Source organism: Pholis gunnellus, assembly GCF_910591455.1.
Source record: "Pholis gunnellus genome assembly, chromosome: 19".
NCBI classification, from domain to species: domain Eukaryota; kingdom Metazoa; phylum Chordata; class Actinopteri; order Perciformes; family Pholidae; genus Pholis; species Pholis gunnellus.
The window spans coordinates 18116227-18130222 of NC_136546.1; the positions used below are offsets into that span (position 1 = coordinate 18116227).

The 13996-nt window shown below is 42.3% G+C and overlaps 1 protein-coding gene across 1 annotated transcript in view; it reads left to right on the top strand.

The window, feature by feature from the left end:
• Positions 1-276: 276 nt before the first annotated feature.
• klhl29 (kelch like family member 29) overlaps positions 277-13996 on the top strand; it is a 190886-nt gene continuing 177166 nt past the window's right edge. Inside the window, exons 1-2 of the mRNA XM_079180461.1 lie at positions 277-379; positions 11960-12028. The gene's annotated coding sequence lies outside the window, so the exon portion shown is untranslated. The remainder of the gene's footprint in view (positions 380-11959; positions 12029-13996) is intronic.

Below are 13996 nucleotides of genomic sequence, written 5' to 3' on the forward strand. Positions count from 1 at the left end.
GTGGACAACTCAAAGTGAAAGGGGAGGAGCGGCATCGGGAGGAAAAGTGGCCACACGGTGTGCCAGCCCCCCGTCCGAGCAGTCGCTCACATCTTCAGAATCCGCTGCCGCGCAGAGGGAGCACAGAGAGAGAGACGCGCTCTGCCAAGTCCTGTCCACCACACTTGGTGACGTGCGGAGCGGCGCACAGACGGGGCTGCTTACCGACCAGCAAAACGCACAGGCGCTGCACAGTGGTGTTGCTTTTATTTGTTTTTGTTTTTTTTGCTGTACGATGCAACGGCAGTCTTTGAGGGATAAAGACAGCATTCATACACAAGCAGCGTCGTAAGCGAGAGGACAGACGCCGGGGGGACAGGAGCAGCCAGCGGCCGGGGAGGTAAGCGCTCAGGCGGCGTAGGCGGAGACGGTCCCCCACGCGCACTTTGTGTACGCTGCATTTTTTTTCGACGTGCATGCTTTGTGTCGGCCGGGAGTTCAGACGCCGCACGGACACATGTCCTATCATGAATGAACGAGAGGAGGATCGGCAGTTTTAACTGTCACCCCGTTAGCTGAGGACCATAGCCTCCCAAATGGTGTGTGTGTGTGTGTGTGTGTGCGTGCAGGGCGCTCACGTTGTGCGCAAGCGCTCCTGCAAGAGAGAAAAAACTAACTTCTCTTCTCAGAGCTTGTGACAAGCTGGAAGCGTTGAGGCAATGAGTGAAGTAGTTTTCAGTTAAAAGGACAAATAGATTATGACAGCCCAATATATTTTGTTCAAAAAAAAGCATCTTAAATCGTCTCTTAACTTAAAAATACTTAAAATGCATGCTCATTTATTATTCAATAATCAAAAAACTATTGTGTAAAATAAAGCAAGCGGTAAACTAACAGTAATTAATGTGATGCGGCTTCACTTCACACTGCATCTTTGAATGTATGGTTGCATACTTTCCCAAAATAAACACTTCCATTCATATCACAAGCGCCATAGATTGCATTTAAAGCAATTCTTATTGCATCCCAGTTGTGCTGCACTCTGCGATGTGTCAAAGTGCATTTATACAGTCCTATTCTTACATTCTACAGACGTACAGTGTACAACTTGTAGCCCGCAGCATGCAAGACTCATCCTCCAGACGACAAAGCATTACTCATCACGAGTCCCATCTGTTGTTACAGTGAAGGGCTGCACCCATGGCTGTGAAGTAGAGCTCTGGTTGCAAGGGACACTGAGCAGAAAGTTGCAGATGAATCCATCCGTTTTGGAAACGCTGCCACTCTTCCACGACGAGCAGTGTTTTGTTTATTGGGAAGGCATTTGATGGAAGACTTGATGTTGGTAGGGTACTACTCATTAACGCCTTTAGCCTGTAGTCCATATTTAGCATGATTCATGATCAACTCTTGTACTCCTCAACACACCTGTCGATCCTCACTGATGCCTGCTTTATACAAGCCCCCGGCATGAGCGTGTTACCAGCTTGTATATAAATAGACGCACACAGCCATCCGGCTTGTATGTGTTCCTATTCCTAAACCGATATATATATATATATATATATATATATATATATATATATATATATATATATATATATACCCCAGTGTTGTTTTTTAACATGTGGGGCAGGAGCAGGACGCGCTTCCTCACTGATGACATTTGAAAACCTAGCAGGCTGTCGTGAATCAAGGCGGGGGGATTAAGGGCTTTAGTCCTAGTCCCTCCTGAACAGGCAGGGAGCTCTGCACTCGATGAGGTAAGACAATGCGTTTGCCTCAGAGAGCCGGGGCCGTTTAGCAGGGGCCTTATCGCTCATCTGCTCCGTCTGACAGAGAATTGTCTCTGCATATTTAGAGTAACCACTCACTGTAGGTGGAGCAGCAGCAATGTACGGAGGTGTATGTGAGTGCATGTGTGCGTTAGGCTACACAGCCTCATTGTCAGGGAAAGCATCACTTCCATTTGAAGTATTGTGTTTTTTTTCTCCCTCCAGTTTGTCAAAAGCTTCTTTGCAATAAACTCAATCAGGGATAATCCTTCTATGTCCAGCGTTGGCCTGAGGAAACCGCTTTGGCTCGGGGAATTCATTCAGAAATTACCTGGAGGCATTTATCCTATTAGTAAAGGCCAAGCGAGAAACGACTCCTGTTGTTATGGTCTGCAGAATTACAATGCTGTAGCTCAAGGCCGTTTATTTATTTTTATAGGAGCTCTTTTGCAGGGTAAGGGGTTCATAATTTGATTGCTGTGTCTTAATGGGGCAATATATATGGATATTATATCGACACTGTGATATGAGACACGATATCTGCTTTTAGACCTCGTAATATGACGCGAGTGTTGTCTTTTCCCTGGTTTTAAAGGAAGCATTACAGTCAAATAATGTACTTTTCTGAACTGACCAGACTAATGTTGTCGCTGTTAGTCATTATGTCCACATTGCTGATGATTGTTTATACGAAAGAACATTGTGTAAATATTTTTTTGAAAGCACCAGTTAGTTATTAACCCAAGTATGGAAATCGAGGTATTTGGTCAAAAAATATCGTGATTTTTGATTTTCTCCTGCTCCAACTGCCAGGCTGTAAGTACAGGCAAAGAAGGTAGGACGGGAGAAGACTGTGTATCCTGGTACTTGGATGAAGTTGTGATCCGCGGCTTTTGCCTCTGGTGATGGACTGCTGTTTAAAGAGTCCAGAGAACAGAAGTTGTGCCAAGCTCTTCAACAAACATGGCTGCAGAAAGCCGGGTTTCTCAGTGTTTTCTCATGGAACAACAGGCAGATAAACATAAATGATGCATCTGCCGGTGCTAGGCAGCGGCCTGGATGAGATGGAGCTATTTCCACGGTCTCCCTTTTTCAATAATGCACAAATGCTGCTTTTGTTTATCTGCGCCCGCTCTCCAAGGGGAAAATATTAACGTGCGATTGTAGCCGGCAATTACGCTGATTCTGGTTGAGCAGCGGGTATTAGAAGGCCAATCTGGACCAACCCGCCCCCCATCGAAATGAAAAGGAAGAGCAATTGTGTGTGTTTTCATGCCTTTGCTCGACAATGAACTCCATTCTCTCAAAGTTTAAAAATGCCCTTATTTTGTAATCACATTGGAAACACCCAATTTTTAGGAATCACAATGCCCAAATGAGCTACCTTGAGCCAGTGTGCGCAGTTATTCTGCGTATTGTTTAACTGTAATACGAAGACGGAGGTCAACGGCCTGTGCATAGATGCACCATTGAGCGTTTTGGGCTCTTTCTTTTGTCATTTCTTTGTCAGCTGGCTAAAATGTTTGTTTGGGAGCAGCAGGAGAGATAACGATCATACATGCATGATTTCAAAGAACAGCTTCCACACACACCCTCTATTTTTAATTGACTGTGAGAACCTGGCATTCGGAAGCTGTTCTTTGTGTTACAAACATTTTTTTAATGGATTGTGGAATTATTTCTGTAGTCATTTGCATCCCTTTTTAATATGACTGCAGTTGAAGAGCTGTAGTGTTGTGATCACATCCTGGTAGTCTATTACACTGATAACAATCAAAGATTTGACATTGGGAAAATGATTTTATTATTAAAATGGTCCGGGTGTTATATTATTTTTTTCCAGAACAGCATACAGCATACTAATTTATGGTAGCTAATTTTGTGTTACTTTGGGCAGTTTCACATTTTCATTGTCAGACGTCAGAGAAGGAGAATTCTTTTGTTTGTGATTTTCAGATGGCCCTTAATCCACGAGGATCCTGCAAGAGCCTCTCGAAGCTGGAGTGCGTGATGTTGTTGCACTCCACCTCGCACAAAGATATGAAGCTAATTGGAGCTAACGCTAAATGTAAAGGAGGGGTCGGAGCACCTGCAGCATATTGTTGATGAAATAATAGGTCATTAGTAATACTAGCGAGAACAGCTATGTTGTTATATATTACAAGTGTGATTTTGACCAATCTTTTCACATTTAGTTTTTTTGCACAGCCTAGTGTGCGTGAGTTTTTTTCCTCCCTGTTTTCAGTCTTTATGCTCAGCTAAGCTAACCGGCTGCTGGTAGTCGCTTCATATTTATCGTACAGACTTGAGAGTGGTATCAATCTTCTTGTTTGACGCTTGGCCAGAAACTGCATACACAACATGTCACGGCGGTGGAACCTTTTTAGACACGTATGGTTCTTTGGTCGGCACGGTGGTAACCCAGTCTTTAGACACACCGTGGTCACGTTAATCTTTTCACATCATGTACTTGTTGTTCTGTGCTTGTGCTTGTGCTTGTTCCACTTGAAACTGTGACTTGGATTTCCCCATTAATCAGTGCAATAAGAGATGGAGCCTATCGCTGCAGCCACATAAGTGGTGCACACAGCTAGCTGAGTTCAGCATGCTTATCAAGGCGGTATAATCTTTTCCCTTTTTTTTTTTTTTTCTTCTTTTCAAGTATTCATGCTGAAGTGGCGAAAGCGGCAGTTAAACGAGAGCAGGGACTAAATCTGATTATCTTTACCTGTTGGAGACAACGGTCCGCGGTCGAGTTAATTGCTCTGAAGAGGCACCGAAGCGAGCTCAGCTTAACTCTGTCATTTAAAATGATCCGGTGTCTCATCGATCACGGTGGGTTTCGTGATGTCCCGGCCATGTTTCAAAGCGTATCAAAAGTAACAAGTTTGATAGCAAAAGAGTCGCTTGATATGTTTAGAGTTGGTTTGACTCGTGTGCAGCTTTGGTACCAAGATGATGAAGGAGTTTTCAGTGAAATAGGAAGGATAGGATATCATTCTCTTCTAAGACGAAGCCGATTGAAGCCAGGTGCCTTTTAAAAGTAACACCTGTAAATAATTTGTGACTGTAAAGTTTGGAATTTCTATTAATACTCATTTTAAATTGGCTTTTGAGAAGCTGGAGTTCCCCCTCACCCCTGAGAGGTGTAATCTCTTTTTCTAAAGATAATCAACTTAAGTTTGGTCTTGGTAAAAACATTTCGGTGTACATTTTTCATCTTTTACCAACGTTGCAGAATCAGTCTTCTGCTATTCCCACTGCAGCCTTTGTGCTTCCCTTGTTGCACTTAGGTGTCAGTGATAGCTTTGCTCAAATGTGTGGATGAATATTTAGCATCGGAGGTTATTACACAAGCACGGTATACTTGCTAATGTACGCGGGGCAAAAGGCTACGAGCAAAGGCTGTGCTTCCCAAGCTCTTTAGAGATCAGTGAACTATGAAAGGCAGTCTCTTCAGTAGCCCTCTAACAGAGTCACTGAAGGGCTAGTGATGCTGGTATCATATTTCTAAAAAGCCTGCAGTTTCCCTGTGCAGAGACACAAATGGTCTCAGAATGCACTAAACTGTGAACCTCCTACATCCATGGAGATTTGAGTCGGTAGCGCCTTTCAAATGTTATTTCCAGCCATTTAAATAAAGCTTTTTAAATCTGAAACGGAGATATTTCATAAACATTTCATGCAGAAGTTGCAGAATTATTTTAAAATGGCTCGTAGCTTGTGTTTGTAGATGGTAAAATATTTATGAAGTACCATTATATTATGGTGTATATTATTTACGCATTAGCTCTTACTTTTTCAATCCATTTGCACAAAGAGAAAGCCTATCCCTGCAACGTAAAGTAGATGCTGGCCAGTGTGTGAAGTGCATACTCTTTTGTTCATCCATCCCATGTTTTCCAGCACGACACTGCGCGCATACATGCCACGTTTGTTGAGGGGCCGTTCATTAGCCCATGTCGTGGTGTTTTTCAATGCGGCCCATTAGTTATGCTTTCCAGAAAGAAGAGCCAAGCTACGCTGCCCGACGAAATGCCGAGGCCCCGATGAAGCAAACTGATCCCAAGAGACATAAACCAAGGGCCATACTCACCAGATAAAGACCTGATTCCAAATGTACCCATAGCTTCAGCCCAATGAAAAAAAAACAGATAGCCTTTCTGAGAAGAAATGTTGAATCCATTACCATCGTTTTAACACCCAACACCAACGGTTTTAAATTCACTTGACATGTTTGGGCGCAGGGGGCGAGGATTTGGTTTGGACTCGGCTTCGTCTCGCGGCCCCTGCAGTCTGTGAGGCTGCTGTTTGGTGAGTGGCTCGGTGGGGGGCAGGTTAAGCCTGTTAGCCCCATATGATGACTCTGCAGGTTTTGCTCCATGGATGGGGGGGAGGGATGGGAAGGAGGTGCACGTGGTAAAATCGTTTCTATCTTGTCGCTCATCACCACCGCCACAACTACTGCCTTGTTTTGTTGTTTTCATGCAGGTTCCCATTAAGCCTGGCGACAGGAGTATTTCTGCTCTGCGGCTGTCTGACAGCCACTGCTCCCCTGGCTTCTCTTTTATGAACCTCAGTCATTTTAATAAGGTATATTTTACTATCTTATCTCTACTTTGGAATAAACATCATCTATAATATAATGTCAAATCTATCCTAGGTATGTCTGTGCTGTTAAAAATGCAGACTATACCAGGCTATTATCTGAGACTGGGATTGTTCCTCAGAAGGACATGGATGTATTATGTAATAATTTATTTGAAATTACATAATTGAATCTGCCTTGAGGAGAAGCGGAGCTTTAAAGAGGGGCCTGCTGGAGCAGGTTTTGAGGTGGAATGTCAGCCTGAAACCAGCTCTGTCCGCTTGAGGCAAACCAGACTTCAAATTACTTCAAGAGGAAAACAAATTTAACCGGTCACTGAAGTCACTTGAACTCATTTCCCCCTGCCTTTCTTCCCAGAACCACAAGAAATTACAATAAATCTGCTTTGCTATTGTCATTTGAGAGGGGCCATGATATATAACAGCGGTTTATAGTTTATGTGCAGTGAGTGGCATCGCCTTGATTTTGTCGTTAGTCCCAATATTACATGAAAAGAAAGCATAATAAATATTTGATAAAAAGCCGGCTTTCTCAGTAATCCTCTGAAATCATTATGTGACCGTCGTACATTATGAGAACAACCAGAGCCGGCAGGTTTTTTGTGTGCCTGCATCCAGTAATATCAATCCTCTTGTTTTCAAGAGGAACTGCTCATTCTGCAACTGTAAAGCAGTTATCTCCAGCAAGGAAAGAATATGTAAATGGTTCACATTTAATGGAAGTATACATAACGGCGACTCTCAGCCATGTCTGATTTGCATACTCCAGCGGTGCAAGTTGAAAGGTGGCTTTTGAGTTAAGAGGATACATAAATCATGTGTTCGCAGGAGGTGTGATCTGCATCTGTATTAGCATCCTATTTACGACCAGTTTGCCTTATAGCCTGCACGTATTCTTCTCAGGACTAGAACAGCTTATAAAATATTGGGCCCATCCCAACCACCTAATGCTGCCATGCATGTGCTCCAGCGTTGATTAATTCATGTCGGAAGTGGACCTTCCCTGTATAAATACCTGCAGCACAATGACCAGGGTCATTAATTGTATTAAATAATTACTGCATGACGCCTGGCGATGAATAATAATGGAAACAGGCTGTTTTTTTATTTGCAGACTGTTTCCTTCCAGCTGTTGCCAATGATACGCCGTGAATGGGGAGAAATTGTATGATGTCAATGGGTCACCGAAATATAAAAAATAGGACTAATGGTGTTTGTGAATAGAAAGGATGTCCACCCACAAAGAAATTCATAGTCAGCTGACACTCGTATGATGAAGATTAGTTGATTTAATCGACTGAGTTTCTCCACAAAGAATCACACAAAAACTCCACAATAAAGGGTTCGTAAGCTTCTTGGGGAAAAAAGTAATTCGGCATAAAAAAAATCGACTGATCAACCCTCGAAGTCTCAGTCGATTAAAGCCAAAAGGACCAGTTAGTCGACTGATGGACTAAGAGGGGGCAGCCCTAGAAAATGGGGGTTAAAAAATGCAAAATAGCAGTAACAGGGACTCGTACTACTGCCTCCGCTCATATAAAAAAACGAGTTACTTAACCTCTCTTGACATCCTTACGGTTCATTGGAGTGGACTTGAAAGTCAGCCGATTGGCGCTCATAACTGCAGCCAAGGAAATGAAGAGTGAGAAAATCAAGAGGGAAGCAAACTCCTGCTTGGACGGACATGAAGGGCAATGTTTCTCGGTCTCTGTGCAGCTCGTATATTTAATGTGTTGCAGTTTGGCGGTTTCCTTGTATTCAGAGTCGCACAGACATTTGGCCGCGATAAAAGTGACCATAATGTTAATAAGGCGGGCGGCCGAAGGTGGCATTGTAAAGATATCTTTTGTCAGTGCTCCATATGCCTGTGGGGGCCTCTGTGTAATCTACGCTTTTACCCAAGCCGACTTTTCTGTTTCCCAGCATTTGCAAGATAGGTCTATCCTTTCCCCCTCCTCTCCGGACATGAATTCTTTGGCGCTTGGAAAAAGAAGCCTTTTGATTTCATGAGAGAAAATCTTTTAAACTGTATAGTCACACCAGTCATTTGGCCGTCTGGCTGACACAGAGCTGCTCAAACCTTGCAGTGTTTGGGACCCCGAGCTTTGTTTTTCTGGTCGTACACCAAATCTTGAATTTATAAGACGATACTTTCACCCCGAAATCATTAGACCAATTAAAACACGGCTCCGGCAGCCTTTCGAGAATAGAGGCAATGTGAGAGCAGACAAGTTTGATTATTAATGGCGGGCCTCTATCTCTCAGGCCCTAATTGGTCTCTGCTGATTGCTGAGCATTCTGATTAAGAAACGCCATTAAAGTTGATGTATTATGCTTCCAAGTGTTTTTCACACTTAGATAGCTCCTTCAATCAATCGATGATTACGTAGATGATTTATTGCTGCGGTTTAAACTTGACAAGTTTACAGTAATTGCCACGCTAGAACTTTCTTTTGCTCCTTCCTTTTTTCTTTGATCATGTGTTAATGCTCTAGCAAAGCCCAAAATGATTTCACCCAGTTTCATTGTTTCGTATTTATCGATAACCTGAAAAAAAGATTTTTCAATTGTAAAGCGTTATCCGTCACTTGAAGTGAAGTGTTTATCTATGACTTATCATTTACTGCGGCAGTTTCTCCTTTTAAGTATCTTTCAGTCGCGACTTTTTTGGACTCAATCTGCATGTTTTTCATTACGGATATGCAAGTTGTTAATTAGAGGAAGAGGAGACAAAATATAAATCTATAGGGAGAAGCCAATGAGGTAGTTAATGATTTTACTGTGTGTGGAGTTAATGGAAAACATCTCTAATTTCATGGCAAAGTAAACGTATTTCCTCCGGAGTTTCAACTCATTTTCTAGTAAAAGAACGAGACGTTTCAGGTTCTGTTTACATCACGGCTCCAAACTGTGTTTTAGCTCCGTAGTATAACTGGTCTAACGCTATTTGAATTACTTTTACATTAAACCCTCTACTGTGCATTTATACAGAGTACTGTGTTATACAAGTTGTACTACAAGTGTTTTTTGAAGTTTTAATTATGATCATACTTTGCCTTATTATAAAGAAAGGTTAAATGTATTTTTGACTTCTTTACATATTTCCAATACATGCACAGTTGGACACTAACTGTGAATGAGATTTCACTTAGTATTATTTCTAGCAGCGGCACATAAACAACCATGTGTCAGAATATATTTTTTTTTTTAGAGTCACCCTCCGTGCAACAGCAGCCGCTTTTTAGCTCCATAAACTGATGGTGGAAAGAATTGGTTTCATATCAGCAGGCTACTGTCTTTTATCATCCTCTCGAGGAACATTTGGCAGGCTAGCTGTTTCCATTCTTGCACAATCATCACAATGGAAATCAGATTCTTTTTTTTGTTAGGAATACAAAACATGACCATTTTTCACCTTTTAAAAAGAAGAAATGCAGTGAAAATCATGTTCTACAGACTATTAAGTCGGACGTGATGTGTGTGTGTGTGTGTGTGTGACTCAGGAAGTAGAGTCAGCAAAACATGATGAATGAGCGTTCGATAGCGTCTCCCCGTCTACTTTGCCTCAGACATATGGCGCTTCTCTGCAGCCCATCCAGAGAACTGTCTATCTATCGAGTGTATTATTCTGAAGGAGAGCGGATATTTCGACTTTTCTTAAAATCATTTTTGGCTGCATTCTTTAAGGACAAGACCCTGAGAGCAAAGAAATGTACCTGCTGATCATTAAAAACGTCAAACACGGATGGTGTGCCTGTAACTGCCCAGCATAATCAAAGCCTGCCAGTGCCTTGCTCAAAGACTCGTAACGTTTTTGCACCTCCGGTTGCTTTGTCTTCAAGTCAATGGATTTTTTTGAATGTGTTTTTGGTTCGATGCCTAAAATATGGTCTGTGTTTAGCACAAGCTAAAGAGATAATAACGTTTTGTTCTACGATATGAAATACGTCTGCTAATATCCCTCTCGTGAATTTTGAAGCTCAAAAAAGGCGGTTGCTAACGAGTGGCTACAAAACGTCATCACGCCGACTCGTCATGTGACCGCGGTGCAGTTCGCTCATAGCTGAACGTTAGCTTTTTTGCTTCCGCCGATTGCATTCACGCTTAAAAAATTCATAAAAGCGGTTTTTTTGTGAAAATGATCTTGCTGAACAAAACATTTAAGTAACACAGACTCGTGTTTGGCCACAGGTCTTATTTTCTGCAAATTTCAAAATAAAAATAAATCCCATTGGCTTTTTCGTGACAGGAACCAGTGTGAGGCTGAATTCCGGGGTTGACTTTCAAAATGTCCGTCATCCCTGCAGCACTCTATTCTCTCAGACTGTTGCATTTCATCAAATTATAACAGACTTCCTTTTTCATTCTAATGAAGTGGCTCTAATTGACTTCCCCTGAAGCTGCCACATCTACTTCTAATTCAGTAAGAAGTTGCCTACATTTCCCAGAATGACTTCCTAGAACCCCAAGTAAATGTGCAAGTAAATAAATAATAAGCAGTAATCCTGTTAAAGACAGAGCGAGAGGAATTGACAACCTTTTAAAATTCAACGTGGTTGCATTGCATTCTGGTTCATGGAGACTGCTGTAGAGAGGAAAGATGTATCTCCACCTGATCTATGATGGATTTCTGTTTGTACGATTTAAGTCTAGAAAATAGAGCTACTTGCTCTTTGATGGTGAAAGGGATTCTACCTGAACTTGATGTTTCCACTGGGTTTTTTTATCTGCAGGGAGAATGTCATAATTTTATTACATTAGTATGAGAAAAAATAGATCAAAATGATTCAGACTAAAGATTCAGTCCCTTTGTTTTTGCCACATTGATCTTAATTTCTTTCATTTACTGTGATGAAGTCATAATTCAAAGTCATCAAGGGTGTCTGCCAGGTTTCTTTTTTCACTTGTTTCAACAGAAAGAAATGTCCTTGTACACTGATTCCAAACAAGGCTCTTTCATACTCAGACGCACTCAGAGCGAGATGTGGTGACTTCCAAAGGCTGCCACCGCGGAGGAGTCGGATGATTGCGTTTTTTTTTTTTTCTCCTTCTTCTTTTTTTTTAACGAACACCAGTGCCGTTGTTGCGGTCGACAATGAGGGCCTTTGAAGTGTCGTCTCCCATGCGAACCCTCTCCTTTGTCGTCATCTTAAAAAGCAGCAGAGCCTTCCGTTTTGCATATAATTGTAGTAATTTTTTTTTATTTTCAATCAGGCATTCATTTGCCACCAAGCCACGGGGAGCTTTCCCCAACTGCAACCACATGCCTTCAGTTTGACCTTTCCTAGTTGCCTAATTATCCGGCGCTGACCTCTGATGTTCTCTCAGGACAGTTGGAGGGTTATTGATGGGTTCCGCGCGGTAGCGATTGTCTCGACGGAGCAAAAGATTACACTAATAAATCTCTCGATGCGGATTGTTCCACACTTGAACGGCTTGCTGTTTTGTCATTCTCATTTGAGTGAAGGATGCCTGATTTTTTTTTTTTTTCCTCCTCAACAGATGGCCAGCACAACAATATTAGGCCCAGATTTAGAGATGTTTTCATTTGGGTTCTGAAGCTTCACCTAATTCACCAACTGTAATTGTTTCTGCAGGTGTGGACGGCAATACTCAAAAGATCTAATTTGTCTGTGATGAGCATCCCCATCCACCAGAGACCAAAGGTACGGTAAGATATGAAAAGCTCATTATCTTATGTCCCAATAAACATTTTATTATGCCACAGGCAAGCCACACAGTGTGATGCCGAAGCACAATAACATACGGTGCTATTCTGCCGCACCATTTTATTGTTTACCATAGAAACTGCTTTGGACAATTGTCATTTTTATTGTTGTTATCGTGCTTATCAAATGAATAATAAATTCTACACACAAATTCCACTTCTTCCAGTCTCACCGTGCAGTACTTGATCCTTTCGACGCAGCTTATTTGTGCGTAAGTGTACATGTTCTGTGGCGTTGGCCCGGTTTAGTGGGGGGTTGATAGTCTGGAATTATTTGATCTATGGCGTCATTAATTCTGCTCGACTTCCCCGCCGTGTTCGGAAAATGAGCTATGTCGTTCTTCGTTTCTCCTCCGCGCAAAGTCCTCGCAATTCTGTCGGCGTGCAAAGCCAAATCGGTCTCCGAGCAATTATGGGGTTGGAGTCTGATCCCGGGTCATTGGGAGATGGGATTACTCCCGGACCGCGGGACCCCAGGAATGTACAGACCCCTCTGGTGGTCCGCTCACCGCTGATGAAATAGAATTGAATTAATGGGGTTGCCCGCTGCGAGGACAGATTAGAACGACATACTGCCTTTTGATCCCTGAGCGAGGTGACCAGCCTTGGGCGCCACAGGCACATGAGGTGTGGGGGGGGGTTTGTATTAGTGTGTGTGTGTGCCCGTCCTGGGTCAGTGCATCACTGATGAGCAGGACTCATTATGTGCGCTCTTTGCCGGGGTTCAACCCTCACTGGGGGGCTTCAGGTGTAAAAGCATTCGTCTGTGTGTGTACCGCGGTCCAAAGCTGCGGTGGTCCGTGCCGCGTTCAGCTTTCACAGTTTGCCAAATCAACAGCGGTGCTGAATACATTTTTTTGAAAGTCTCATCTTGCAATCACACCTGTGGCTCGTGCTGTGAAGTCTAAACCATACTGGTTACATTCCGTGTGATGCTGCAGTGTAAAATACCAAACAAACCCAGAATTGTTTACCACTGGTATTCACCACTCTGCTGGTTCAAGTGCACATTCTTGTGGTGAACAGAAAATTCCAGAAGTACACGAGTTGATGAGGACCACTTGAGCACGTCAGGCCTTTGAACATAATTGGGTTTTGTGCAGCTGAGTTGGAAACAACCTGGTGCACAAAACACAAACAACACATTTCTGCTCAAAATGCATTCATGAATTCATTAGACATCAAAAAATGTATCGAAATACGATTATGTGTTAAATACTGTTAAAAACCCACCTGATTAAAAATGACAAATGGTCTCAAGACTCTTTGATTTTCATGAATGGTGAACTCGTATCAGTGAATACAGTGACGCTTTAAAACACATTGCATATACATGTGTGTGTATATATATATTTGTGTTGCCCTCATTGTCACTACACAGAATATCCTCAATTGCTGTTTGTTCAATGCCTCCTGAGTTGAATATTCTGTGCACATAATCAACAGAATGCATAATATTCAGAATAAGTTATTGTTATAAAACCTTTCATTTCCCTTCCACTGACATTCAGATCCCAATGGACTGATACAAATATATATATTTTTTTAATCCTGCGTAAAAGCTATAAATCTTTTATATGATATTTTGACATGTTTAAGTAATATAACATCTCATGTTTATTTTAAACACAAATCTTGTACTTTTAACAGTGGGATGAATAGATGTAAATGTGCCTCACTGCAGCTGACGTGGAACACTGTGCTCGGCTTATAGACGTCCAATCAGATGCGTTCGTGGATCTCGACATCCTAGAAAAGTCAAACTGTAAGACTGAAGTGCTGTCAGATGGTCGAACATCTTTCGCCGTTATCCCCACATTTAAGTGATTATCGCGAGTTGTCGCTTTCAATCGCCGCAAAGCTTTTTTTTTTTTCGTCCGGAACAGCCATGATCCCTTTTGCCCCC